This window comes from Ochotona princeps, chromosome 16 (genome assembly GCF_030435755.1).
Source record: "Ochotona princeps isolate mOchPri1 chromosome 16, mOchPri1.hap1, whole genome shotgun sequence".
Taxonomy (NCBI): Eukaryota; Metazoa; Chordata; class Mammalia; order Lagomorpha; family Ochotonidae; genus Ochotona; species Ochotona princeps.
Genome location: NC_080847.1, coordinates 27,797,031 through 27,821,944, shown reverse-complemented (window position 1 = coordinate 27,821,944; position 24,914 = coordinate 27,797,031). Strand labels below are relative to the sequence as shown.

The 24,914-nt window shown below is 54.1% G+C and overlaps 1 protein-coding gene across 4 annotated transcripts in view; it reads left to right on the top strand.

The window, feature by feature from the left end:
• ADCY7 (adenylate cyclase 7) overlaps positions 1-24,914 on the top strand; it is a 54,350-nt gene that overhangs the window by 825 nt on the left and 28,611 nt on the right. For 2 of the 4 annotated variants that reach the window (XM_058674026.1, XM_058674025.1), the window contains exon 1: positions 19,738-19,884. The exons of 1 other annotated variant lie outside the window; for it this stretch is intronic. The gene's annotated coding sequence lies outside the window, so the exon portion shown is untranslated. Of the gene's footprint in view, positions 1-19,737; positions 19,885-24,914 lie in introns of those variants that run through there. One more of the 4 variants, XM_058674023.1, reaches the window with a different exon arrangement.

Genomic DNA, 24,914 nt, shown 5'->3' with positions numbered 1-24,914 from the left:
TCAGCAGAGATGAGCCTTTGGGGCCAGTGACAAGGCCATGGTTGTGGGCCTGAGGTGAGGGAGTGTGGACTTGGACCCATCCAGGTGCCCAGGACAGGACTTGGCTGGGAGTCCAGGTCTGTAACCCCACGGGATGGCCTGGGGAGCTGATGCATGGGGAGCTGGGTCCATGTGCAGAGGGGGTGGCTGCCCCGTTCCTGGTGAGGGGGCTGAATATTCAGGCTCCCTTGCCTATGCCCTGATGAGGGGGTAGGGGCAGTGCCCTCAGGCAAGGAGAGCTGAGCCCTCAGGCTGCCCGGGAGTCCTGTGGCTCCCACAGCCCCTATCCCACCCTTGCCTCTTCCCACATGAGTTAGGGGCAGCTGCAAGGTTCAGCGCCAGCTGCAGGTGGGTTCTCGGTTCTACTCAAACAGGGTTCTTGCAGGGGTGGAATGGGAGGAAGGAGATGGAGGGAGGGCACAGGCATTTGAGTACAGGGCGGCCTGTGCTGGCCTCAGGATGGCCTGCTGAGTGTCCCACCAAGGGCAAAGCACTTTACCTGTCCCCAATCCCCTCACCTCCCTTGGCCCCGCATCCCGGTAGCTGGTGTGGGGACTGAATGGGTATGTGGATGCGTGGTCCTCTGGCTGAGTGCAGCCAGGGCCGTCTCATTGGGCCTGCCTGTGTCTGGACAACAGGAAGAGGGGTGAGTTCTGAGTGGTTCCTGGCCAATTCAACCTGCTAGCTTTGGGGGGCTTCCCCTGGTCCCAGAAGTGCCCTCCAGCAGGCAGGCAGGCAGGCAGGCCCAGCCGGTGTGTGTGTCTTGCGCGCAGGAGGACAGCGTAGAAGAAGCTTTGGGGTTGCCTGTCCCTGCGTCATCCTGTTTTCCATATTCTCAAGGTGGTTCGAACCCCCTGTGGGCCCAGGAGGTTGGCAGGAGCAGTCTGGTTCTGCTGCCCACTTGGCGTCAGCTGCGGGTGGAGCTCTGGGGGCTGATATGGGCTAGGGGACTTGGTGGGGGCATCCGGTAACTTGGCCCCAGGATTTTGAGCTCAGATCAGCCTCACGGCCCTAACAGGGCAGCTTGGGAAACAGCAGAAAACACCCTAACAGGGGAGCTGTGAAGTGCCAGTCCTCTGGGTGCACATGGGTCACTGCCTGCCTGGGCTAGGGTGATGGCCACGAGAGGATGGCAGCCCCTGGGCCTGAGCTGCACCCTCTGTGCCCATTTGGGGGCCCTAAGAAACTGTGGAACTGAGGTCTCGCTCCTCGCAGGGGGTGGACCCCCCACCCACATCCCTGTGGACTACGGGCTGAGCAGCGATCTGAGGACGCTCTCTGAGGAGGCTATGTTTGTGGGATCCATCTGCGGGGCCCCTCTCCCCAGGTGCTGCCAGCAGTGTCGGTCTGCCTGGTCCCTTGCATCCCATGGTCTTTCAGCTGTTGCTCCCGGTACAATCCCATCTCGTGCCTCCCTGTGGTTCACATTCCTCCTGGATGGCTGATGTCTGGGGTCCCCTTCAGTCTTGGTGGGCCATGTGACAGGACTGTGGCCAGGAACACTGGGGCCTTTAGGGCTTTACCCTCTTCTCCTTTAGGATGTGGACATTTGGGCCTGGGCATTGCTTTAAAGGAAGAGACGGGAGCCCCACTGGGCCTGGCCCTCCACCTGTAAGCACATTGCTTACCTGGAAATGGCCCTGGGGGCACCTTGGGGGTGGAGGTGGTGGGCATCTAGCCAGTGCTGTGGCCAGCTGCAGGGAGCTGGTGACGGGAAGCCCAGTGTGTGTTCCGCTCCTTCAGTTCATGGCTACCTGCCCAGCAAGGTGGCCTGAGGTGCCATCCAACTGTTTGTAGAGGGGGACGTGGCTGTGTTCCATTAGCAGTAACAGAGGCTGTTTGCCAGCTCTGGTGGCTGGGGGGCCCAAGGAGTACTGTAGAGGGAGCCACAATGCCTGAGGCCTAGCTGTGGGCGTCCAGATGAGCATGTCAACTTTGGAGCCTGTTTCTTGTACATAAAATGAAAAATGGGGGTGATAAGAACACTTCTCTTGTTGCTGGCTCCATGATCTGGTAGGCTAATGCTCTGTCTGAAGCCATGGCATCCCATATGGGCACCAGTGCTAGTCTTGGCTGCTCCACTTCCCATCCAGCAACCTGCTTGTGGCCTAGGAAAGCAGTAGAGGATGGCCCAAAGCCTTGGGACCCTACATTTGTGTGGGAGACCTGGATGAAGCTGCAGGCTCCCAGCTTTGAACTGTCCCAATTCTGGCCATTGTGGCCATTTGGGGAATAAACCAGAAGATGGAAGATTTCTCTTTCTCTCTATCTGTCCCTCCTCCTTTGTGTAAATCAGCCTTTCAAACAAAAATGATCTTTAAAAACAAACTCTCCCAAAGGCTAGCCAGGACCACAGCGATGGCGAGTGTGTGTGCAGGCTGCAAGGGAAGGTGCAGAGGGTACTGGGTGGGCTGCTGATGTAGTGTCCCGTCAGCATCTGGTGACCTGACACCTGTGGGTAGCATCCTTGGTTGTGGGCGCCGTGCACTCCTCAGGGATGAAGAGACCCACGCAAGCCACTGGCTCTCAAGAAGAAACAATTACGAAAAGCTGGTGGAAATGGAATGAAAACACGGCTGCATTTGGCCTTTGGTGGGTTGTAACAGGTTGACAATCTCTTTTCTCTTCTATGGGTCGGGGCTGTCCATCTTCCCGGAAGGTCATGGGAGGGTTGGGGCCTGGGCCAGTCAGCTGTCAGCAGCTCTGTGTGCTCACGGCCCTGGTGTGGGCTCCCCAGCAGCTGGTGCGGGTCAGAAGGAAGGGACGGAGGCACACCTGTGTGTGGGGAGGCCAGTGGCTGGGCAGGCATTGCCCATGGGACCTTGGCAGGGGGCCTAGGTTGCAGGACAGGGAGCTGACTCAGCAAAGCTGTGGGGGTTGGTGGGAGCTTCCCCTGGAGAGTTTAGTGTGTGACTGCTGGGGAAACTGAGGCTCGGGGTTCCCAAACAGGCAGCTGTGACGCCTGGTTTGGAAGCCAGAACTGCTGCTTCCTGGACCAGGGCTCTGGGTCGCATTCCCAGAAGGTGGAGAAAATTCATTTAAAATTATTTTTAAAAGATTTATTTAGGTTTTTTTTTTTTTTTTTTTTTTTTTTTTTTGAGAGGTGGATCTTACAGAAAGAGAAGGAAAAGAGTAGAGAAAGATCTTCAACCACTGATCACTCCCCAAACGGCCACAATGGTCAGAGCTGAGCCAATCTGAAGCCAGGAGCCTCTTCTGGGTCTCCCACATGGATGCAGGGTCCCAAGGCTTTGGACCATCTTCCACTGCTTTCCCAGACCACAGGCAGGGAGCTGGATGGGAAGTAGGTCGCTGGGACATGAACAAGTGCTCATATGGGATGCTGACGCTACAGGTGGAGGATTAGCATGATACACTACCACACAGGCTCCTAAAGGTTTTAAATTTTTACAAACTGTGTTTGAGACAGAGGCAAAGCGAGACACTAAAGATTGGAGACCAAGAGGGGTTTCTCATCTGCTGGTTTAGTGCCCAGATGCCTGCCACAACCTGGCCAAAGCTGGGCACCGGCCATTCCATCCAGGTCTCCGGGGTTGCTGCCTGTTGTCCCTGCTGTCTGTCAGGTGTGCGTGAGTTGGGGCTGGATCTGGGGCTTGAACCTGGGCACTCTGATGTGAGATGTGGGCATTGGAACAAGCTAGGCTTCATGTGACTGTAATGTTTAATTTTGGAAATAATTTGCATTTATTGATGAAAAAGTAAAGTATAAGACAGAAAGGGGGGGCTGGGGGAGGGAAACTTCTGGTCTGTTGTCTTGTGGTAACTCCTTCAGAATGACTGTCTAAACCAATAGTGAGAGAGGTAACTGGGGGATCACAGCTTTCCTCAGGTTCTCTAAGGAGACCCCTGTGGATTCCGGGCTCTGCTTGAGTGATGGCAGTGGGGGAGGAGGTGACGCACAGGGATGGTCTGCGTGTTTGATCTGTCTGCTGTTGTTGGATGCTGAGCTTGCCTCCTCTGTCTGTGCTGACCAGCTCACGACAGCTCTGCCTGGAGTGTCCCTTTTTCAGGGTCTGTTGGGATGGCCCCATTGCTCCACCTTGTGGCCCCCATGGGCTGGACTTGGGTGAGCCAGCAGGGCCACGTCTTGGGGTGTGGATGGCTTCCTGCTTCCCCAACCCCACCCCGGCGGGCTGAGTCCTCTGTGGTCAGAGGCTGAGACAGGGAGGAGCTCCCTGGAGAGGTGTTAAGATGCCGCCGCCCAGGCTGCACTTGAAGCCATTAAGCTTCTGCGGGTGAGGCGGGTTGAGGTGGAGGCCAGCCAGGAAGGCTCAGCCGCTGCCTGTCAAAGGCACCCAGTGCTTCCTGCAAGATGACTCAGAGTGGGCATGCACCTGTCTTGCTCTGTCTCTGCCGCCTCTCTCTCTCCCATCAGTTGGCTCTCAGACTTGGAGAGTCCCTTCCTTTGCTTTGGTGCCCACGTGGTCCTCTGTGGGAAGGAGCTAAACATCACTCCTTTAACCATGTGGGAGTCAGAGGTAGTGACAGCGTCCCGATGTGTCCTAATGGGAAGGCGGCCGGGGTGCAGGCAGCCCACCCCGGCCAACTGCAGCCGTCCCCCTGCCCACACACTGCCCCCCCCCCGCCCCAACAGTGTTCCTTCATCTGCCAAAGCGGTAGTCCACAACACAGGAAGATGTAGATGCTTTAATTTTATCTTATTTTACTTTTAACATTTTTAAAGATTTATCTACTTGAAAGAGTTACCAAGGGAGGAAGAGACAGCTTCCATTTATGATTCATTCCCCCAATGGCCACTTTGGCCAGAGCTGGGCCAGTTTGAAGCTGGGAGCTAGGAGCTGCTTCTGGGTCTCCACAGGGTGCAGAGGCCCAAGCACTGGGCCACCGCTTGCTCTTTTCCCAGGCACAGTGACAGGGAGCTGGATCAGAAGTGGAGCAGCTGGGGGTGCCAAAACGGTGCCCATCTGGGATGCTGGTGCTGTCGGTGGAGCATTAGTGTGCTGTGCCTCCTCCTCGACTCCCATCTTTTAATGTTTATTACAAAGGGAGGGATTTACTTGATTAAGAGAGGGGAGGGGAAGGTGGGTGAGAAATTCTTGCCTTCCCTTGTACGTCCACAGATGACGGGGGTTAAGGTAGGGGAGATGGTGTGCTGCTCTTTGCTGTCAGACCACATCACTGCAGGTGATTATGCTTGCCTTTTGATGATGCCTTAGAAACCCTGATGGGGGGCCTGACACAGTAGCCAAGTGGCTAAAGTCCTTGCCCTGCAGATGCTGGTATCCCATATGGGTGCCGGTTTGTGTCCTGACAGCCCCGCTTCCCATCCCGCTCCCTGCTTATGGCCTGGGAAAGCAGTGAAGATGGCCCAAAGCCTTGTTGGGACCCTGCACCCTTGTGGGAGACCTGGAGGAAGTTCCTGGCTCCTGGCTTCAGATCAGCTTAGCTCCGGCTGTTGTGGCCACTTGGGGAGTGAATAAATGGGTGGAAGATCTTCCTCTCTGTCTCTCCTCCTCTCTGTATGTCTGAATTTCCAATAAAAACAAACAATTCTTTGTTGTTTTTTTCAAGATGTATTTATTTTCATTGGAAAGTCAGATATATATATAGAGAGGAGGAGAGACAGAGAGGAAGATCTTCCGTCTGATGATTCACTCCCCAAGTGACCACAATGGGTGGAGCTGAGCCCATCCGAAGCCAGGAGCCAGGAACTTCCTCCAGGTCTCCCACACAGGTGCAGGGTCCCAAGATTTTGGGCCGTCCTTGACTGCTTTCCCAGGCCACAAGCAGGGAGCTGGATGGGAAACAGGGCTCTCGGGATTAGAACCGGTGCCCATATGGGATCCCAGCACGTTTAAAGCAAGGACTTTAGCTGCTAGGCCATGGCCCTGGGCCCTGTTGTTGTTTTTGTTCATTCTTTTTTTTTTTTTTTAAGATTTATTTATTTTTATTGGAAAGTCAGAGACAGAGAGGAGGCTCTTCCGTCCGATGATCCACTCCCCAAGTGGCTACAACTGCTGGAGCTGAGCCAATCTGAAGCCAAGAGCCAGGAACTTCCTCCAGGTCTCCCAGTGTGGGTGCAGGGTCCCAAGGCTTTGGACCTTCCTGGACTGTTTTCCCAGGTCACAAGCAGGGAGCTGGATGGGAAGCAGGGCTGCCAGGATTAGAACCGGCGCCCATATGGGATCCTGGTGCATGCAAGGCTAGGACTTTAACCACTAGGCTATTGTGCTGGGCCCCAAAATAAACAATTTTTTTTTTTTTTTTTTTTAATGAAGAGATCTTTGAAGAAAGAAAAAGAAAAAGAAGCCCTGATTTGGGGAGGGGGAGAATGTCCTGAGGGTGTTTCTTGAGTGGTCTTGATTGTTCTGAAATGTTGTTGGCTTTGGCAGTGCCAAAGGTGAGAAGTTACTGCTAAGGCTTGTGAGCTTCCCGTGTCTTCCTCAGTGTGTCCATGGATTTTAGGTGCTTGTTGTAGAACTTGGACTGAAGTGTTGTTTAACTTGCTTTTCTTTCCACCCTTTGAGGTACCTGAAGTCTTCTTTTGGGTTAGAGAAGCTGGCTGTCTCGTGTGTGTATATGTGTGTGTGTGTGTGTGTGAGAGAGAGATCTGGGCATGTTCCTTATTCTTGCAAGGGGCTGTGGTTGAGTCTAGCATCATGTGCCCCAGGCCTGAGCGCATGCCCATGTGATACTCTCTAAGGTTGGGTGCTTGGTGCTAAGGTCTAGTTTAGGAGACTCCTTAAGAACCCCTGCTGGACTGGGCCAAACACCCTATTTTAAAGTGTGCTAGTAAGTGCTACAGTCTGGCTAGGGAGATCCCCAAGAATCCCTCCCCTAGACCTGGCTTCTGTGAACACTGGTGGGTGCCGGGGCCTAACTGCAAAGACTCCTAAGAACCCCTGTCAGACCTGTCCCCAGGCCCAGTTCTCACACATGCCAGCGGAGCTGTGACCTAGTTGGGTAGACCCCAAAGAACCCCTACCAGGCTCACCCTCAGATTTGCTTCCTGCACGTGCTGGTAGGTGCTACGGCTTGGCTTTGCCTGCTGCCTAATCCAGTTACATGCATCTGTAGGTGCAATGGCATGACCTAGGAATACTCTCCAAGACCCCTCAGCAGGGTCACCTAGCTCTCCTGTGTGTCAGTGGGTATAACAGCTGGTTCCTATCTGCCCTGAGTACCAGCTCCCACATTCATTGATAGGTGTGGTGGCCAATTCAAAGAGACCCTCCAGAAGTGTTCCTGGCCTGGCCCCCTAACCTGGCACTGATGTGTGGACAGGTTTGACAGCCAGACTTTAGGAGGCCTGCTATCCCACACGCCCTGTCCTGGCTCTTGCTCACCTGCAGTTACAGTTGCCTGCTCATGGAAGCTCTCAGTAGTCATTCTGCATATCTCAAACAAGCCCCCTGTGACTCCCCCACCCCTGGCCCAGCCTCAGTCTGGTGTGCAAGGGTGCATGTTCTTCCTGGGCAGTGCTGTGGCCCACCACTGCTGTGGTGGCCTGTGTGACACAGTGAGCCCCCCTGCCTAAGATATGGACTTGTAGGAAAACACATTGCCAACAGAAAGCTCTTATAACTAGTTCATGGATATGGAAAAATTTTGCAGGATACTGAAATGACGTAAGGACTTCATAGTGTTTCTGTGCATTAACAGTTCACTTTCCAAAACTAAGAAAACAGTCCCAGATGTAGTGGCAACAAAAGCAATAGAATGCTTAAGAGGACATCTTTGTAAGGAAGGGAAAGATGTGCCCATTGAAAACTACGACATATTAATGAAAGAAATTTAATACACAGAGAAGTGGAAAGTGTTCCTGGAATGGAAGGTTTAATAAAGTGTCCATGCTGCCTATGGTGACACAGAGTCACAGAAATTCTCATCCAAATTCCAATGCCTTTTTTCCCACAGAAATGGAGAATTCCTAAAATTCTTGGGAAACACAAGACTCCCATTACCCAAGGCAATTTTGAGCAAAAAGAATGAAGCTGGAGGCTTCCTTCTCTGATTTCAAAATGTATTCCACAACGATAGTAATTCAAACAGCATGGCACCAGCACAAGGATAGGCACATTGGCCGAGGGAACAGGATGGAAAGCCTAGAAATGAGCCTGTGTATTTACATTTAATTTTTTTTTTAAATTTTGAGTTTATTTAAAAGATGATGAGATCTCAGATATAAGTGCAGCGTGTTTGGGGGTGGAGTGGAACAAGACGGGAAAGGTGAGGAACGAAAGTGTTTCTGCCTTCCATTCTGTCTGTTGGGAGAGAGACCGTCTCTCTGTGTTGCCAGTCTTCATGTGATCTTGGGAGGGGGAGTGGTTGCTTGATACCAACCCAGGTCGCCAGCGAGGGGGCATGCATCCTAGAGCAGGGGTCATTTGATTGTGCTGAGGCCAGACCACACACCCACAAGTTAAGGTCCCTGAGACTGTAGATCCTGATGTGCTGCTTGCTGATGCCAAAAACCTTTGATGAGCCTGCTGCCACAGTAGATACAGCAGCCTAGCCCAGGGAGGCCTTCTAGACTCACTTGCCCAACTCATCACTGTCCAGCCCCAGCTCTGGCTCTCATGTATGCAGCAGCCGCAGTGACCTGGTTGGTTGATTTTTGACAAAGTTGTCAAGAACAGTGGGAAAAGGAAGTCTCTTTGATAGTTTGAGGGGAAAAATTGGGTATCCACATCCAGAAAAATGGAATTGAGCATGTGTTTCATACCGTGTGCAGAAAACAGCTCAAGGTGAATTGGAGACTTGAACATGAGAGTTGAAACCATGAAATGAGTAGGAAAAAACCTACATAACTTGTTCTGGGTGGGGCTAGTGTAGCATGGTAGGTTGGGCTGCTGCTTGGGACATCTTCGTCCCGTGTTAAGGAGTGCCAGTTAGAGTTCTGGCTGCTCCGCTTGCAATCCAGCTCTTTGCTCATAGGCTTGGGAGAGCAATGGAGAGTCCAGAACTCAGGCCCCTACCACCCATGTGGGAGACTCAGCTGGGATTTCCAGGCTCCTGGCTTGGGCCTGGGACCAGCTTCAGACATTGTGGTTTTGTTTTGGTTTTTTTTTTTTTTTTAAGATTTATTCATTTTATTACAGCTAGATATACACAGAGGAGAGACAGAGGGGAAGATCTTCCGTCCAATGATTCACTCCCCAAGTGAGCCGTAACGGGCCGATGCGCGCCCATCCGAAGCCGGGAACCTGGAACCTCTTCCGGGTCTCCCACGCGGGCGCAGTGTCCCAACGCCTTGGGCAGTCCTCAACTGCCCTCCCAGGCCACAAGCAGGGAGCTGGATGGGAAGTGTAGCTGCCGGGACCAGAACTGGCGCCCATATGGGATCCCGGGGCTTTCAAGGCGAGGACTTTAGCCACTAGGCCACGCCGCCAGGCCCCAGACATTGTGGTTTGAAGAATGAACCAGCAGAAGGAAGCTGTCTTTTCCTGTCACTCTTTCAAATACATAGATCTTTGTTTTTGAAGATTTTTACCTATTTATTTATTTGAAAGGAAGAGGCAGAGATGCAGAGACGTTAGCTCAGTCTCTAAATGGCCACAGCAGGGCTGTTCCAGACCAAAGGATTGAAGCCAGGAGCTTCTTCTGTATCTCCCACGTGGGTGTAGGGAGCCAAGCACTTGAGCCATCCTGTGCTGCTTTTCCAGATGCGTTAAGAGGGAATTGGATTGGAAGTGGAGCAGCCAGGTTTTGAACCAGTGTCCTGGGGTGCCAATGTTGCAGGCAGCGCCTTTCCAATTATGCCACAGTGCCAGCCCCAATAAACAAATCCTGACAGACAAAGCGAAAAAACAAAAACATTGAGTAATGATTTTTCTTTTTTGGATTTGACCCAAAAAGCTCAGGCAACAAAAGCAAAAATAGGCCAATATGATTATGTTAAACTAAAAAGAAGGTTTTGTATAATGAAGGAAAGAACAGAGTGAAGAGATAATAAAATATTTGTAAATCAAAAATCTGATTAAAGTTTATTTTTGTAGGCATGTAAGGAAGCCACTATCCTGATTTTAAAAATGGATAAAGACCTTCATTAGATGTATTTTGAAGATATACAGATGACCAACACATACATTTTCATAAGCGCTTGGAGCCAGCATTGTGGCATGGGGGTAACCCTGCTGCCTGCGTTGCTAACATTGCACAAGGGCACTGTTTTATGTTTGAACTGCTCCCCTTGTAATCCAGCTTCCTGCTAATGCACCTGGAAGGAAGTAGAAGATGGCCAAATACTTGAGTCCTTGCCACCTGGGTGGGAGGCCCAAATTTGTCCGTGGCTCCTGGTTTCAGCCTGACTTAGTTCTAGCTCAGCAGCCATTTAGGGAGTAGAGGGAAGCTCTGTGTGTTTATCACTCTGCCTTTCAAAAAAGAAAGCATGAAAGATAATATTGTTCAGGATCTGGTGGAAAGGAAACCCTCATGCACTGTTAGTGGAAGTAGACATTCTAGAAAATCACATGGTAGTTCCTCAGAAAGCCAAAGCTTTTCTCATGATCCAACAGGTGCCCCCGGGTGTGTAACCAGAGGCCTGGTGAGCCTCGGGTCCAGGCGCTGCCTCCCTGCTCTGCTCACTACAGGACAGGCTGTCTGCCGACAGACGGATGGATGCAACAAGCATGGCACACGAACACGCTGGGCTGTTATTACTGAGTCTTCAATGAGGGAAAGAAAACAAACCATGGATGAAGTTCAAGAATGTTAGGTTATGTGAAATAAGCCAGGCCCAGAGCTGAGTGCTGCAAGAGCTTCATCAGCTGGAAACTGGAACAAATGCCGAGGTGGAGGTTACCAGAGGCGGCGTTGTGGGGGCCTGAGGGGACACAGGGCGCAGGTGTGTGGTTTCCATTGGTCAGGAGGAGGAGCTTTTTTGAGCTCTGCCCAGCATGGTCACTGTAGTTAATAATAGCTCATGTTGCAGAACTGTCAGCATCAACCTCAGATGTTATCACCGAAAGGTCTTTGAGGTATTGGAAATGTCAATTAGCTTGATGCAAACACTGGATTATCTCAATTGTACCTCATTAACTATTGCATTATGATTGATCAGTTGATAGTAAAATAGTCAGATATGTAATGCACTACCTAAAAACCAGCACAGATTCTTTAACATCACCTGATGTTCAAACTTCCAACTGTTGCACAAATATTAAAAATATATATTTCTTAAAACATTTTAGAAATAATTTTTAGTTTTATTTGAAAGGCAGAGAGAGAGATGTTTCTCTTGCCAGTTCACTCTCCAGGGCTGGGCTGGACTGAAGCCGGATGCCGAGAACTCCATCCACATGTCCAAACTGGAAGGCAGAGAGCCAAGTGCATGAGGCCTGTTGCCTTCCGGCGAGTGCGTTAAGCAGGAGGCTAGAACTGGAAGTGGTGTCTGAACTTGGACTAGACAGGTGTTCTAAGCAGTGCCCCAACCATCACACCAAATGCCTGTGTGTTCTTTCACTTTCTTAGAATTTGGATCCATGTGGTGAGACAGGGTGATACATTTCTGGGCTTTTTCCTGGCTAGCATGGATGTTTAAGTCTCTCACACGTGGACGGGTCGTGAGTGTGGTGCAGCCAGGGTCCTCTGTCGGGACAGCTTCCCGGGATGCCGGGCCAGTTCCTTGGCCCCTGAAGTCTGTTGTTCCTGTTCCCAGAGGCTGGCACCAATCCAGCACTGACATTTTTCAGACAAGAGCGAGGTGTGTGTCATCCCCTCCACTCTGTGTGCTGGCAGCCTTGATGTGGGGACGGCTTTAATATCTTTTTAATGATCATAAAAACCTTCACTTTTTACCCCGTCACATGTGGTGCTGATTTTGGCTAAGGGAGGAGAACTCCCAAACTTTTGTCTGCTTCCTGTCACCCAGTTGTAGCTTCTCTCTCTCTCTTTAGTATTATTACTTTTTATTTGAGAGTCAAAGACAAAAACAGACCTCATCTGCTGAGTCACTTCCCACATGCCTGCAACAGCTGGGCTGAGCTGGGTTCAAAGCCAGCAGCTGGGGGGAGGACTCTGCATTGGTGGCAGGGCCTGCTTCCTTGGGCCGTCCCGGCTGCCTCCCGTGGTCTGTGGTGATGGGACAACAGAGCCGAGTCTCCAACGCAGGCACTGCGATGTGGGATGCAGGAATCTTAGCCAGGTGATCCAATGTCCATTCTACTGTTGTCTTTTAATTATGTGAGTCTTATGTTTTCATTAGTGAAAAGCTGGAGACATTCTTGAAAATAAATATTTAAGTATTTATTATATTTATATTTACATATTTATTAAACATTTAAATATTAAATGTAAACAAATATCTTTCATCTTATGAAAAAAATTTTTGGAATACTTATTTATTTTTATTTGGAAGACATTTTACAGAGAGAAGCAGAGACAGAGAGCTTCTATCTGCTGCTTCACTCCTCACGCAGCCACCAAGCTAGAACTGAGCTGATCTGAAGCCAGGAGCCGCTTCTGGGTCTCCCACATGAGTGCAGAGGTCCAGTCACTTGGGCCACCATCCACTGCTTTTCTAGCGGGGAGCTGGGTCAGAAGTGGAGCAGCCGGGGATCTGTGCCCGTGGGAGATGCCGGCCCCCTGTAGGCAGGATTGAAACATCAGGGCCAGTATTGTGGCATAAAGGGCTCAACTGTTGCCTATAAGGCTGGCATCCCAGTGTTTGAGCCCTGGCTGCTCCACTTCCTGTCCAGCTCCCTGCTTACGGCCTGGGAAAGCGGCAGAAGGTGGATCCCTACCAATCATGTGGGAACCCCAGAAGAAGCTCCTGGCTACAAGCCTGGTCCCGTCTGGATTGTTGTGGCCATTTTGAAAGTGAACCAGTGGCTATACGATGCTTCTTTGTCTCTTTCTGTCACTCTGCCTGTCAAATAAATAAATCATTAAAAAGCTGTACTGTTGTGTTGGCTTTTCTGAATGCAGAAAACTCGCCTGGGCACCTGTGTGACATTATCCGAGGAGACAGGGCTGCCATTGTTGGAGTTCTCAGCTCCTTGCTCAGCCCCTTGCCCGAGGCCTGTGGGGAGGGGTGTGAGCTTCCTTCCTGCTCTTCCCTGCTCACACAGGCCTGGGTGCAAGGAAGGACAGGAGGCCACTGACATGATCAGGAAATCGAGGCTTTGGGTTGGCAGAGCAATCGCTTTCACATCTGTTCTTTCAGGATTCTCCGTTGTTACTCAACACTCCGTGGCCTGCACTGCCCTTCCCTTCTCTGAGGCCCTGACCTCCAGGCAAAGCAGGGACCGGGACCTGGGGTGCTCAGGGGAGCCTGCCCCCAGCCCCTGGACTGGCTGTTCCACCCACCTGTCTGGGCACTATTGCTGGCTGGGCTGAGCGGCAGCTACATGGTCTCCCACGGGGGAGCTGACTTAAAGCACGTGTTTATTTGCTGTGGCTTTAGGGCTCGCCCTGGGTACTCCTTCAGACCACCGCGGATTAGGGGTCATGAGGCCCCAGCCCTTTCCTCTAGCCTCAGTCATTCAATGCAGGCATAACTTAGCATTTTCTTATGTTCTCAGCCTGGCTGTGGGGGCATACCCCACAGCTGGGTGAACTGAGGGCTCCCCAAGGCCTCACCCTGGGGACCCACCGAGGGTCCAGAAGTGGTGAGATCGTGGCATTGGAATGCTCCCCAGCCTGCCTGTGACAAATCAATCTGGGGATGGCTGAGTGGCAGGGCCACACAGCTGTGCCTGCTCTGGCCAGGGCTGGCCAGCCGCTGGCTGCACAGGTTTCCTTTCTTCCCAGTGTCTCCTTTGGGACTGAGTGCCTGGTGCTGAGGGGAGGTGGTCTGATGGAAAGGAAGAGGCAGACCCTGGTTGGTCCCCAGCAGAGACAGGTGCTGCGTGAAAGGGGGTTAATCTGGACTCTTTAAGCTGCAAGTGCCCGAAATTCTACCGCAACCAAAGGCAAGTGGGAAAAAATGAGTATCTAGTGATTGCTGTTATGTAGGGGAGATTCTGCCGTGGATTCAGGTATGGCTGGATCCAGCACTCATGTGGGCTCATGAAACACTGTTTCTGTCTCCATCGCTCTGTCTTGGTTTCATTTTTAGGCAGCTTACTCTGCGTGGTGAACTTGCTTAGAATCTGTTAGCTTGCAGTTTTCCTTAGGCTGAGAATTGAGGGTTCCGGCTTAGGGTCACTGTCCCTGGTGGTTTGCTCTTGGGGGTGGAAGGTGGGTGCTGGCTGTTGGCAGGTCTTAGTTCCTCAGCACCCTGGAGCCACTTGAGTGTCTCCCCCACTCCCTCCACACACACATACATGCTGGTTTTGCTTCCCTCAGAGGGAGGGGTCCGAGAGTGCAGGGTGGCAGCGCCAGGCCTCTCATGCCCTCCGAGGCTGCACATGATTCCAGGAGTGAGTTGTTGGGCAGGCGGCTCGTGTAGGCAGGGGCTGAGGGGACGCAGCCCCTTGCTGGCATCTTCCTCTACGTAGTTCCTGCCCACATCCCAGAATCAAGTCTCAGTGGCACAGTCGCATGCCCATTCTGCCGTGGTGACAACTCAAGTTCTCCTGTGGAAACCAGGCTGTTAGCAGGGTTAGGAAAGGCAGCTGCAGGGGTGAGGGGCGTCGCACTTGGCATCCATCGGGAGAGCCTCACAGGAGGCGTGTGGCGTGGTGGCCGTGAGAGGGAGCCACAGGGGGTTTGTGGGGAAGACTTCTTGGAGGAGGCAGCACTGGGGCTGTTCATGAGGCAGCAAACCCTGAGCAGGGGCTGGGCAGAGTGGAACAGCTAGAGGGAGAGGACACGGGCAGGAGGGTCTGGCAGGTAGGTCGGGCCAGGTTGGGGGTAGCCAGGGTTGAGCCAGAAGGTACAGGCGAGCTGGGCAGGGTGGGAATGGAGCCAAGCTGGCATGCAGATTTGTAGCTGACAGCACGTCCGCTGCCTGGCCCCCCCTTGCCCGCTGGTTGTAATTGAGCCCTTGCTATGTGCATTACACAAATACCTATTAAACCTCTGGCTCCCAGACAGTCGTGCGGTGCTGTCCTGACCGCACATGGCTGCCCCAAGCTCCTGGAGCCCATTGGCTGGCCTGGATCTCTTGAGGGATTTCTTGGGCCCCTTCACTCCGAGAGTTCTGGGAGTGAGCGAGTAGTCCCTGACTGGCACCTCTTCCTGTGGGGGAGGGGGCTGGTATCCAACTGGGGCCACCAGGGCCATACTGTTTACTCAACACTCACTGCTGTTTGCCCCTTGGCCAGCTCACACCACCTCTGCCTCGTGCTTGCTGTGGTGTTGTCCTATCTTTATTTTAATTTTTTAAATATTGATTTTTATTGGAAAGTCAGATATACAGAGAGGAGGAGAGAGGAAGATCTTTCGTCCGATGATTCACTCCCCAAATGGCGGCAAGGGCCGGAGCTGAGCCAACCCAAAGCCAGAAGCCAGGAGCTTCTTTTGGGTCTCACATGCAGGTGCAGAGTTCAAGGCTTTGGGCCATTGTCAACTGCTTTCCCAGGCCACAAGCAGGGAGCTGGATGGGAAATGGCTGCTGGGACATGAACCGGCACCCATATGGGATCCTGGCACGTGTAAGGCGAGGACTTTAGCCACTAGGCCACGGCGCTGGGCCCAGGTGTTGTCCTTTCTTAGCCATTGTTTCACATCTTTGGCTTGGACCCCCTTGCACGTGAAGCCCTGGACCTTCCCAAAGTCAAGCCCCCTGCTGTGCTTCTGGTGAGCACATCCCAGTAGTCATCAGAACTCCTCCTGGCCTCAGAACTTGCTGGGCAGTGCCAGGTCACTTCTGGGTGAGGGAGTGGGGGCTGTTGAACGGCACAGGAGCAGAGTGGGGTGTAGGGGAGGCTGCATGGTGAGGCTTGGCCCCTTGAGCAAGCTGAAGCCAGGGTGCATTATATGATGTTGGAGAAATCTGAGACTATAGGGCAGCTGAGGGAGACATGCAGTTTGCTCACCTTCCCCAGAGCAATGATGCGAGGATGTGAAAAAGGGGTGAGGGCAACTGCCATGGGGGGTATAGTGGGACCTGGGGCACCACACCCCCAGGGAAGCCCTTTATTTTTGTGTTTTGTAATAATTTATCTTAGGGGCCTGCATTGTGTTATAGCAGGTTAAGCTGTTGCCTGCAATACTAACACCCTAAATGGGTGTCAGTTCAAGCTCCAGCTGATCCACTTCTGATTTTACTGCCTGCTAATATACCCAAGAAGGCAATAGGAAATGGTTCAAATGCTTAGACCCCTGCCACCCAGGTGGGAGACCCAGATGAAGCTCCTGGCTTCAGCCTGGGCCATTCCAGGCCTTTGCAACCATTTGGGATGTGAACCAACAGAGGTAAAATATGTCTTCCTCTCCTTGTGCCATCTTCCCCTGCCTCCCAGGTGCATCAGCAATGAGCTGGGAGGGAAGCAGGGCAGTGGGAACTCCAGCTGGCATTTGAACATGTACTGCCAGAGTTGGAGGTGGCAACTCAGCTCCCTGCACCACAACGCTGGTACCCACAGGAGCATGAGTGCCTGAGCCACCAGGAAGGCCAGCAGTGAGCAGATGACACTGAACTTGGATCTCACTACTGCCTTTTCCCAGCTCTCACAGCATGGCTTCCCTTGTCTGGAGAGAAACATTGAGCCCTTCCTCGCAGATTGGACAGGGAGCTTCCAGAGCCTGGGCCTGCCATCATGGCAGGCAGCCTGGTACCCAGGAAGAGCCTGATGCTGACGCAGGGGAGTGCAGTCCTCTGGGCACAGGTTCCACCCACCTGCACCTCACAGTCTAAGCACTGTTGTTCCAAGGTGGAGCTAGAAGGAGGCCTCGGATGGGCAGGAGGCCTTGCCAAGTGGGACAGTGTCATCACGTATCAGCAGGCTGATCTTCAGCAGCCCCTGCCAGCAGGGTACTGCCCTCTGATAGCAGGGAGCGCTCCTCATGCCACCTGTCCCCTGGCATGCTGCAGCTATGGCCTCTCTGAGAAGCAGCGAGCAGGGCAGGTTCCTTCTGACCCCGCTGCTCTGAGAGGACTCCCAGCCCACCTGGAGTTCCCCTGCGTGCCTGGCCTCTCTCCTGCCCCTTCCTCCTCTGCTCACTGCTGTGTCTGTCTCAGGCCCAGCCCCCCTTTGTGGTCAGAGCCAACATCTCAGCCTGCACACTCTGGTCAGCTGTGGCTCAGGTCAGGCCTGTTGTGTTTCCCAGGTTACCAAACATCCAGCACTGTGTCCTCGTGAGTAAACCCATTAAGAAGTGAATGTATAATTTACCTGCAGTCAAGTGTACAACCTTCAAGTGCACAGAGTGGCAAGTTTTTCTTTTTTTTCCCCTTAAGATGTCTTTATTTTTATTGGAAAGGAAGATTTACAGAAAGAAAGATCTTTCATCCACTGCTTCTCTCAGCACTAGCTGCAACAGCCAGAGCTGAGCCAATTGAAAGTCAGGAGCCTGGAGCTTCTCCCGGGTCTCCCTTGTGGGTGCAGGGTCTCAAGCCTTGGGCCAACCTCCACTGCTTTCCCAGGCCACAAGCAGATAGTTGGATGGGAAGTGGAGCAGCTGGGACACAAACCAGTGCCCCTATGGGATGTCGGTGCTTGGAGATGGAGGATTAACCAGTTGAACCATTGTGCCAGCCCCTGGCATGTTTCATGTATATACACACCTGTGCAGCCAGTAGGCAGATGGAGATTTGGAACTTCTCAGGGCAGGCGTGGTGCCCACATCCTGTGTCAGAGTGCTGGCTTGAGGAGTCCTGACTCTTCTGTTTCCCATCTGGCTTCCTGCCAATGTGCCCAGGAGGCAGAAGGTGCGACACATGGGTGGAGTTCCAGGCTCCTGGCTTTGGCCTGGCCCAATCCCACCCGGTCGTTGTGGACTTTGGGAAATGAAATCAGTAGATGAGCAATCTCTTTTGTCTCTTCCTCTGCCTTTCATACAAAAAAACATTTGGAAAAATAAGACATTCCCCCAGAAAGTCCCTCTTGGGCCCCTTTTAAAACTGGAGCCTCTGTTGGGGCAACCACCACAAGTGGTGTCTTTCAAAGTTTCCAGGCCTGTGTGTGTGTCATGCCTGTGATGTGCCTGCGTGAGGTTGCATGCTGTCAGCCATCTCATTGCACAGAATCTGTCCATTATGGGGATGCCTGCCTGTGCCTCGATGGTCTGCTGGAGCAGGAGGCTGTGCGACCTGTGCTGAGTACACAGTGTTAGCAAAGCTGCTCTGAGTGTTGGGAAGTGGAGCCTTTGTGGAACCTGCATTTGCCCTCTGTTGGGTGTGCTCTGCTGAATGAGTGCGTTGCCAACTTCCAGGGCAGCACAGACTCCCTGCTGCTCTGCCCATGTGGCTGCGGTGTCTTAGAAGGTCCCTACTGGTGGTCGAGGGCACTTGGAGCTGCCCCACCTCCCTGTCAGCACTTGACATTCCCGGTTGGATTTCAGCCACCTGGAGTCTCCTGGAATAATTTTGCAGGTGACTTTTCCATGCGCATGAAAGTTGACCTCTCTTGGCCTCCTCTTTGCTGAAATATTTGCTTCAGGCTCTTGCTTGTCTTTTAGTTGGGCCGTTTGGCTCTTCTGTATCAGTTGACGGGAGATTTTTGTCCATTCTGAATTGGTACAGTGATGGTCTCCTAGGCTGGGGCTCCTCCTTCCCCACCTGTGGGGTGCTTGTTCCTCCTCGGCTTTGGAGTACTCAGAGGCAATGTTTGTTGAAAAGAGGGGGTGCCCCCAGCCTGAGACCTGTGGCTGCTGGAACAGCCCAGTGTCTGCCTGTGTGGACTGCACCTTCAAGGCTGCTGAGCCACCTGCTGGTCCCCAGCGCAGGGCCTGGCACAGAGACAGCCCCATTTGATCACCTGCGCAGGGTGCCTGGTCACTCTTGACAAAGTGGCCGCCCTCTGTGTCCATTCCAGAAAACATTCTGGAGAAGATAGGCTTGCAGCAACAGAGATGCTGGGGGCCTGCAGGGGGTGCTCAGATGGAGGAAGAGCAGGCGACACACTGTTGCTTTGGGGTTCTCCCACTTTACTGGAGGGTCAAGATGAAAATACCTGGTACCTCAAGTTACATGCTCAAAAGTAGGTTTGCTGGTCTGCTGCCTTGCCACAGAGCTCCAAAAGGGAAACTGAGGCCTAGCAAGGCCAAATGGGAGCCGGGGTTTGGTTTGTAGACCTATGGTAGCTGGGGCTGCTGGGGTCCTCTGGGACTCCAGCTGTTTGGAATAAGGCCCATGGCCAGGTCTGGATCTCCTCCCCTGCCCTGCCCTGCCCTCTGCACGCCAGTAGAGTGTGTGAGGTGGACGGGTAAGCTGGAAGACATGTGACCACTCAGTCTCTCTTGACTCCTTCTTGGAGGTGGACATGGTATCCTTCCTACACAGATGGGGAAACCGAGTCCCAGGAAGGCAAAGGTGGCCGTGTCTGCCTGGTCGAGCAGGGTGGAGGCATGGAGCCAGGTTGCTTGTCTGAAAGCTCATTAATGATGCATTTACGCTCTGCGTGGATCACACATCTGGGAGTTACTAATGGAGGTTTTTTGGTACTTGCTGGTTTTTTTTTTTTTTTTTCAAAATTGTTCCAGTTTCAAGCTTCAAATTTCCATGAAGTCATTGGCCCTCCTCGCTCCTGGGGAGGGCTCAGCTGCGGCTGAGAGAGGCCCCCCACTGGCCTGCACCCATCTCAAGGCTTAGCTGAGGCCCCCTGCTGTAGCCACTGCGGCAGCCAGCCGCCTGCCTGCCGGGAGCAGGAAGTGGCAGGTCCCCTATGTGACTCACTAGCGGTAGGTAGCGGGGCGACAGAGCCTTCCCTTGTGTGAATCTGGACAGGGCCTTGGAGAAGGCCAGACACGGACCAGACCACCCCCTTGTTGGCGCCGACTCCGCCCCGCTGCAGCAGTGGGTCCCTACGGAACCAGGTAAGTGGATGTGGGGCTGTGCTGTCAGCAGCCCTCCCGGAGTGGAGGGTGGGGAGGGGTGGGGCGGGCAGGCCCTGTAGTCCCAGGCAGAGGCAGGCTGTTGGGCCTGTGGGCCTGGCTGGGAGAGGACTGAGCGAGGTTGGCCAGGGAGCTTGGCTCCTGGAAATGGGGCAGACACAGCTTGTGGCTGGCTCCCAGCCAGATGAGTAGGCGCCCCGCACTGCTGTCGCGTGGGCTGGCCCGGCTCCTTCTGCTTGTTCTCAGAAAGCCGATGCGTGCACTGTGCACTCAGACATCCGTGTGTGGTGTCTGTGTGTGTGTGTGTGTGTATGTGTGTGTGTGTGTTTGTAAAGATTTACTTATTTGAAAGTTACATGGAGAAAGATCTTCTATCTGATCATTCACTCACCAGGTGGCTGCAACACCCATGGCAGGGCCAGGTCAAAGCCAGGAGCTTTTTCCGGGGTTTCCCACGTGGGTGTAGGGGCCCAAACATTTGGGCTGTCCTCCGCTGCTTTCCCAGGTGCATTAGCAGGGATCTGGGTGAGAAGTGGAGTAGCTGGGACATGGACTGGTGCCCGTGTGGGACACCTGTACCTGTAGTGGCAGCTTCTCCCATTGATGCCATGGGCTCGGCCCTATGATTGTGTATTTACAAGTGCACTTCACTTTCCTCAAAGCTGACCGTGGCGAGGGCAGGGCAGTTCAACTTATTTTATAAAAAACAAATGACAGCCAACAAACAAAAGGGCCTGAGAGTGGGCAGTGCCTGGGTCAGAATTGAGCTGCCCCTAAGGTGGAGGCCCCCCCTCTTCTAGGGCCCAAGCCCCTGGGAGCACTGAGGAGCCCCTGGGAGCACCGAGGAGCTCCTGGGAGCACCATGGAGCCCCTAGAGCTCCTCTGAGCACTAGGACACCTGTGGCAGGTATCTCCTTCCTGCATCGTTACGGTGAATTCAGGGACAGGGTATCTGGGTCTGGGGGCTTCCCCACTCGCTGGCCCTGGGGGAGAGGAGAGAGAGGACGTGAAGGTGGCCGGCTAATGGGTGTGTCTGGATGTCTCTAAAGAGACTGCTGATTCTGCAGGGTCACGGATGTGCTGCCGACATGCGCACGAAGGAGACACTTGAGCGAGTGAATTTGGAGGAAGTGTGAAGCAGCTGGCGGGAAGTGCTGCGTCTGGGGCCCCTCAGTTTGGCATCGGTGCCCGCCCACCTCCAGGGAGCCCTGGGCTTCCTGTGGCTCCTGGTGGCGAGGGGGAGGGTAGGCTCCGGGCTTGCCTGTGGCCCTCAGAACGAGGAGGGGTGGACGCGACAGGGATCAGGTGGTTTTATGGAGAAGCCGGGACTGCATGGAGCTGGAGGTTGGGTGTCATGGCATAGGCTGGTTGGGGCTGTCCTCGGGGGCCCTGGGGAGTGGGGTGGGAACAGCACCCACATAAAGTGGGTAGGGGTGAGCCTCCTATCTGCAGGCCACAGGTATTTCTCAAGAGGAGATGAGAGGGTAAAGGGGCTGACCTGCTGGGCTCTGGGGACCATTCCCTCCCCTAAACATTGTCTAGCTTTTGATTTGTTCCTCTCTCTCCCTTTACCGCTGCCCCCACTTCATAGGGGAGAAGACAGAGACCCCGGGGAGGATTATCTTTACAGTATGTGTTTGGATGCAACACAGGTGTACTCAGCTACCACACCTGAGGTCAGGGCTGCGCAGGGCAGCACAGAGGCCCCGGGGGGGGGGGGGACGGGATGTCTCTAGGTGGTGCCCCCTGTTGGGTGCCCCCTGTTGGGAGCAGGAGCCCCTCGGCAGGGTGGGAGTTAGCTCAAGCTGTTGGTGGCCAGGTCGAGGGAGGGCTCTCAAGCCCCAGTTGGACTGTGCCTTCTGGCCCATTTGGGCTGGGTGGGGGACTTGCTGTGCCTTGCCATCCCCCATCACTGGGAGTCCCTTGGTGCTGGACTTCCCCCACCTCCCTAACTTGGAGGAAGTGGACAAGGGTCACACATGCTTGCTGCACACTGGGCGACAGCAGCTTTCCCCAGCCCATTGTGATTCTGTTGCCTGGCTAGTGAAGGCCCTGGGCCTTTGGGGCAGCAGGCAGTGTGTGCCACACAGGGTGCCTGGACCACAGCTGCCCAGTGCAGCCCACCATGAGGTCAGGTCTCAGGGGTAGGAGAGAGGCGTTTGTTGGCTTCAGGAGACCCGCGTGGCTGGGAGCTGCGTGGCAGTGGCATCAGTGATGCCTCAGCAGCAGCCTGAGAGGCAGGGTCTTCATGCAGAGCATGCCTCTGTCTGCCGCCCAACTGCGCCCTGGTCCAGCCCACTCTGCCGTCTCCCTGCTGCATGGGGATTAGCCAGTTACAAGCAGGAAGCAATGCTGTCATGTCCGATGAGGGGGGCTGCCACACTCGCAGGAGGGGTTGTTCGGTGGATGACATCCTCTGCCCGGATGCCCCTGGGGACACTGAGCCTGTGTGGAGCTGGACTGAAGGGACCCCTCCTGGCTTGGGTTGCCCTCTTGTTCTGTTTCTCTGTTTTCCTATCTGTAAAATGGAGTGGATGGCAGTGCTCAGGTAGGTTAGTGGGAAGACAAGATGTACAGAAAATATCCCTGAAGCCCCAGACTGGAGAGCTGTGGCTGACAGGCGGCCCTGCAGTGACTGGAGCTCTCCAGCCTGTGGGTAGGGGAATCCTGCCAGCTGCCCCCACCCCTGTCCTCCCAGGAGGATGGCACGGTGCCCCTGGCTAGCTCTAGGCATCCAGCTTGATCTGCCCATGAGTTTCACAGCCAGCCATGTCAGGGCTGGGCCATACCCAACCTTGAGCACAGATGCCCTGCTCCATGAGCTCCTCCTGGCAGCTCTTTTCTGGAAGGGCCCAGGCAGCGTGAATGGTGAGCCCTAGACTGAAACTCGCTGTTCTCAGTGTCCTTTCTCCCTAAGACACCTGGGGTTGAGCTTTCCAGCTGCCAGCTGCCACCCTGTCTCCAGTGTCTGTGCTGCTGGTTTGCTGGTCCCTGGGGCTCAGGTCTGTGCTGTGGGCAAAGCTGTTGTCTGGCTGGGGGAGGGGTTGACTGACATCAGCTCCAACATTCTCTCATGCAGCCCTCAGCCCTCTGGTCAGGGTCAGGTGTCAACCCCCTGGCTTCCAATGTCTTATTGTATCTGGCCCTCCACTGGTCCTTTCCTGCCCCTCCCCCAGCCCTGTGACTTGTGGAGGGACTCCTCTGGGAGACCTGTGGCTCTGTGGGGAGGGGGACACACCAGTGGGAACCGTCTCCTGTGGGTTTCTTCTACATCGGCCCATCCTCTTCCACTTACCTCTGTCCCTCCTTCTACCTCTGCCACTGGGCCTGGGAGAAAAGTGGGGACAAATTGAGGTCTGGGTGGCAGGTGTTCCAGTTTTCAGTCCAACTCCTGGCCCTTCCTGGCCCTTGAGACTGCCCAGCTGCCCCCTCTGGGTGGCTCTTTTGGACTGGCTTGGACCCCGCCGACTTGGGTCTATCATGCTCCCTAGCTTCACTGACTGGTGTTGCTGGGAGAGGCTGGGGACTTGGGGGGAGAGTCCGGAGAGCTCCCAGCCTCTGGGCTTGCGTGTGTTTTCCTGATCCTCCCTGTCTGTGATCCCTCCCCTGGGTCTCCCACACAGGGAGGGGTGTGAATTTGGGGCCTGTCCCTGCTGCTGTTCCCTGGGGACACCCCTCTTCTTTCTGCTCTGTCCTCCCCACCTCTGCCGGCAGCCTGGCTAACACTAGTTTCTGCCCACCTGCTCCTGGCCTCCCACACCTGCCTCCAAGAACTGTCTGCTAAAGGAGGAGTCCTTTGAAGTCGACTGGGAGACGCTGCTCTAAAAGGGGCCTGGGCTAATGGGGCAGCGGCTGCCTTTGAAACACCCAGACTCCCCAGGAGTCACTGCCCTGGCCCCTGGGGAGAGGGTGGGGGCCGGCTCTTGTGCATCCTTAACCACCCCAGCCTTCCTGCCTGTGGACAGGACAGTAGGCGAAGAGAGGAACCACCTCTTGGGAGCTGGCCAGAGAGGCTGCCAGCAGTGGGGGACTTGCAGGACATCCACGCTGCCTGTTTCAGCAGCTGCGGGAGCTGGCTGGGAGGACTCCAGGTGGTGGCCCTTGCTCTGTTCCAGTCTCTGTGCTTTAGGGACCATTTCTAGTCCCTTCAGACAGTAAGAACCAGAACATGCCAGTGCCTGGGGTCACAGCAGCTGGCCCGGGTTAGAGCCTGGATGTGTGACATGTTTCTGATCTTCGAGCCACGCTGTTGCATTGAGCACTCACCTCTCCCGCCTTCTCTGTGGTCCAGGCTGGGGCTGCATCGTTGCTTGTCCTGGCATTCATTATTCTCGCTGTCCAGCTTATTTGGTGCCATACTTGTCTGTACCCCTGGTTCCCCAGCACACACAATGTGAGCTGCACTTGCCCCTTCCCACACCCCCATTCCTACCCCAAGTAGCTCAGGAGCCCAATGAGGGCTTAGTGGCTAGGGGTCCAGGGAATGCTGCACTGGGACCCATTTCCCAGCAGCTGGAGGAGCCCTTGCCATGTGTGCCTGGGAGTTTATAAAGATATTTTGTAGCTGTGAGATTTCATTGTGAGTCCAGGCCTGGGGTGAGAGAGGAGGGTGGTTTTATCTCCATTGCTCAGTAGGAGAACTGAGTGTTGAGATGAAGGTGCCTGCCAAAGCCCATGCAGGTGGGGCAGGGGTTGCCAGTGTTGGGGCCCTGCCCTTGACTGCCAGTTCCATGTAGGAAGGGGTCTGGGTAGCCCTTATGTACCCAGTGGGGCAGGTACAAATGGCTCAGCCTTGGGCAAGCACTGCTTGGTGCAGCCAGTATATTGCTGGGAGGTATAGGTTCCAAGGAAACTAAGGCCTGATCTGGAAGCAAATGGGCTGCCTTCCTGGAGGTGGTGTCTGTGGAGGCTGGCTCTGAAGGGCAGGCGCTGAAGCCAGAGGCTGGAGATGAAAGGGTGGGGCTTGTTTAGGGAAGCGAAATAAGTCAAATCACACAGCCACCAGGAAGGCT